Source organism: Mus musculus, chromosome 17, assembly GCF_000001635.26.
Source record: "Mus musculus strain C57BL/6J chromosome 17, GRCm38.p6 C57BL/6J".
Lineage (NCBI taxonomy): Eukaryota > Metazoa > Chordata > Mammalia > Rodentia > Muridae > Mus > Mus musculus.
This window is the reverse complement of record NC_000083.6, coordinates 6,490,354-6,494,836: the sequence shown is the minus strand read 5'-3', so window position 1 is coordinate 6,494,836 and position 4,483 is coordinate 6,490,354. Positions and strand designations below refer to the sequence as shown.

The window sequence follows — 4,483 nt, the reverse complement described above, 5'->3', positions numbered from 1 at the left end:
AGACATGACCAAGACAACTCTTACAAGGACAACCTTTAATTGGGGCTGTCTTACAGGTTCAGATGTTTATTCCATTATCATCATGGCGAGAAGCATGACAGTATGCAGGCAGACTTGGTACTGGAAAAGGAGCCAAGAGTTCTGCATCTTGATCTGAAGGCAGCCAGGAGGAGACTGGATTTGTTTCGAAATGGGCAGAGCCTGAGCATTTAAGACCTCAGAGGCCTCCCTGCATGGTGACACACTTCCTCTAACAACGCCACACCTCCAATAAGGCCACACCTCTTAATAGTGCCACTCCATGTGGGCCAAACATTCAAACACATGAGTCTATGGCAGTCAAACCTATTCAAACCATCACAGAGGCATACTTGAAGGCCATTGCATCCATGAATCAGGAAAAGGATTCTCTGTAAGAAGGAACCTTCTTAACAGTCATTCCTAAGATGCAGGAAGATGTACAAGGCCTAAGAGGCTTGCTAGCCATCAAAGAGGTAAGATTTAGGAGGGAAGAGACTAGGCCGGCCTCCTCTGCGGGCCGTGGGCTACTTTGCCAGTGGCGAAGGGCCGCCTGCCGCGCGGCGTCGGCTGTTGCGTTGCGGTCATTGTGTCGTGACAGAGACGCTGGTCGTGGTTTCCGCGGCAGCGGGTGCGGCTGCTTTAGCCTGGCCTGGGCTCCACGGCTGCCTGGAGGGTCTCTGCAGCGCCCATCCCTTCTCCTCCGGGACCCCAGGCCAGCAGCGACCATGAGCCGGCAGCCAGAGCGACCGGCCATGGAGGCCTCGACGGCCTCACCCCGGCCCATCAAGGGAATCCTGAAGAACAAGACCTCTGCGGCTTCCCCTCCGGTGGTGCCCTCGGCCGAACAGTCCCGCCCGATCGTGGAAGAGGAACTGAGTAAGAAGTCTCAGAAGTGGGATGAAATGAACATCCTGACAACATATCATCCCGCTGACAAAGACTATGGCTTGATGAAAATAGACGAGCCAAACACCCCATATCACAATATGATAGGTGACGATGAAGACGCCTATAGTGATTCTGAAGGCAATGAAGTCATGACTCCAGATATCTTAGCTAAGAAATTAGCTGCTGCTGAAGGCTCAGAGCCAAAGTATCGGACTCGGGAGCAAGAAAATAGTGGAGAGGAAGATAATGACCTCTCCCCTGAGGAGCGAGAAAAGAAGCGGCAGTTTGAAATGAAAAGGAAGCTTCATTACAATGAAGGACTCAATATTAAGTTAGCCAGACAGTTAATTTCAAAAGACCTACATGATGATGATGAAGATGAAGAAATGGCAGAGACTGCAGATGGAGAGAGCATGAATGTTGAAGAGTCAAGTCAAGGATCTACTACAAGTGACCATCTGCAACACAAATCACAAAGTTCATAAAAGAAACATGTTCAGCAATGCAGCGTTGTCAAATACAAACCTTGTTACTATACTACACTGCTTCTTGTTCTCTACAATTCATGACTTATGTACCAGAGTACACACCAGTTATATATTGCCAAGAATTAAGACCATAGAGACCGAGTAGATGGAAAATGCCTAATTAATACATATATTCTTGTGCCTCATATTTCACCACAAGTATAGTGTACTGTCCCTAGCGCGGGGGGGCGGAGTGGGCGTGGCCTGGCCGCGGCTGCGCAGTCCACTCTACTCGGCGGGCGAAGGAGACGCGTTAAAGATGGAAGACTTCCAGGCCTCCGAGGAGGTAACCTCGGGTTGGGCCGTGAGAGGGAGGGTGGCGGCGGAGATCCGGGTGTGGCGGGGCCCGGTCTGGGAAGACACAGCTTCTGCTCACGGCCACCTGGCCCGAGGCTGATGAGCCTACACACAATTTGTCAAAAATCCCACACAATTTGTCAAAAACAATAATAATAAAACCCTAACACTTCCTCTTTTGACATTTCTAAAGTGTCAACTAAGGATATTCTGAGGGAAGAGTAAGACATTTGCATTTATCAGAATCTTTCAGTTTTGGTCTATTTTCCCAACACACTTTTCGGCAGTCAGGATCATTTTGTTTGAACGTTGGCGGTTCCCTGCAGACACTCCGCGTCTTTCCCGCGTGGGCGGTGCCCGCGGTCCGGGGAGACGGCGCTGGGCTCGTGTCTCGGTGGGGTTCATGGCGTCGGGAGGATGACATCACTCCACCCCTTCCGCACTGCTGCAGACCCCAGCCGGGACCCAGGTTGGGAAAGGAGGCATCCTGCTGTGGCACAAGTACACCACAAGTTCACCACAAGTACAGTGTACTGTTAGTAGTCCAAAACTGCTTTACTTTTGTAAAAACACTGGTTAATTTGTATAAGATATTATATAGCTTTTTATGCTTTAGAGATTAAATATCATGGGGGAAACTAATTTATTTTTGTCACTTCTAGATGGTGGTACCTCTTATAAAATGTTTGGGGGTAGTTTGATGTCATTTCTTCTTTTAATCAAAAGCCTATTCACAAAGTGGGATATATAGATGGATAAATATTTAGGCTGAAAGAATTTAACTTTTATCTTTACCTTGTTTTGGCTAATTGAAAAGGTTTCTAAGAAGTTTTGTTCATTTTCTGATCAATGACCTTTAAAATTCCTGTTGATTTTCTTTGTGCTTGAAAGGAATAAAATCTTTTTATCCAAAAAAAAAAAAAAAAAAAAAAAAGATTTAGGAGGGAAGAAATAAAAACCAATGATAAAAATGAAGAAGAATGGGTGCATCTATGGGAATCCTGAAACTATGTAACATGAGTGGTGGTTGTAGTCACCTGAGATCTCAGTAACCAGGTTCCAGGGCCACAGTGATGACTTTGTCAACTTGGCACAATCTACAATCACCTGAGAACAGACTCATCTAAGTTGGCCTGTGAGGGCCTTGACTCTGTTAACTAAGGGCAAAGACGCTTCTGATAAGGATTGTGCCATTCCCTGGGCCCAGGTTCCTGAGGTGTGTGCATGGAGAAACAGTGCTGATTACAACACGCCTGTGTCCTTTCATTCATCTGTTTCTTGCCAGTGGATGTCATGTGACCATCTTTCTCAAGCTCCTGCCACTTTTCTCACCCGAAATGATGGACTGCACCCTGGACATTCGAGCTAAAAAAACATTTCCTTCCCCAAGTTGCTTTTGTGAAGGCATTTTGTACAGCAATAGAAACAAAACCAAGGGCTGGTGAGATGGCTCAGTGGGTAAGAGCATCCGACTGCTTTTCCGAAGGTCTGAAGTTCAAATCCCAGCAACCACATGGTGGCTCACAACCACCCTTAATAAGATCTGACTCCCTCTTCTGGAGTGTCTGAAGACAGCTACAGTGTACTTACATGTAATAAATAAATAAATCTAAAAAAGAAACAAAACCAAGACAGACTCATATTCTAAAACTTAAACTCAATTGTGGATACACACACACATGAGTGGCTATTTTTAACAGGTTACCCAAGATTGATCTTTCATGGGAACCTGTCCCGGATCCCAGTGAAAATGCAATACTCTCTGGAATAAGTGTTTCTGCACTTAATATTTGATTTACAAGAGATCACACCACTCTCTTGGGATGCAATCTCACATGTGAGTTTTTATTGTGCACACTACTAGGCTTGTGAGATGAGAGACTTCTTTCCACAGGCAGTATTTTGGGGGAAGGAGAGTAGGAAGTGGCACCTTTCTTGGACACAACCCATTCATTATACTTAAAAATAATATTATGACATATATATATGTATATATATATATACACATATATATACACACACACATATATACACATACATGCATTCATATGTACATACATTCATATGTACATACATACATGGATACACATACATAGATGTAACTTTTTCCCTGTATGTACATCATATGAGTGACTGGGGCTGTCAAAAGGGAGTTGAATCACTAGGACCTGTGACCCACCATGTGGGTGCTAGGAACCGAGAGCAGGTCCTTTGCAAGAGCAACAAGTGCTCTGAACTGCTGAGCCATCTCTCAGCCCCAGGGATTTAGTTTTAAAGGCTTTTTGTGTTTTGTACTCAAAAAGGGAAATGGGCCTTGGGATCTGTCCGCGGTGCTGAACGTGGTTGCCCGCTCCCAGCCTTGAACATTGCCTACAAAACAGGCCCCTGGGCCGGACCTCAAGCCGGTTTCCCTCATTTCTCTTCCAATTTCTCTCCTCGGTACCAGGCCCAGCGAGGACGGCACTGGGAGGCTGGCGATCTAGTGCTTGATCTCCCACTCCTGGGTGGGTTCCCTGGCAGACGGGCGGGCGGTAGCCCGGGCCTGGGGTGGCGAGGTGGAGCCGGCGCCTCTATGCGCGCCCCCTCCCCAGCTCCCAGCCTCTGCTCCTCCCCCTGACCGGTCCCGCCCAATCGTGCCGAAGGCTCCGGTGCCGGGAGCTGGCGGCGGAGAGGGGGCGAGGACGGCGATTGCGAGGGCGGAGCGCAGCGCGGCGCGGGCATGGACGCGGAGTACCCTGCGTTCGAGCCGC

At 47.6% G+C, this 4,483-nt stretch overlaps 1 pseudogene; it reads left to right on the top strand.

Annotated features, from left to right (window-relative positions):
* On the top strand, nucleotides 516-2,646 carry Ppp1r2-ps5 (protein phosphatase 1, regulatory (inhibitor) subunit 2, pseudogene 5; annotated as a pseudogene).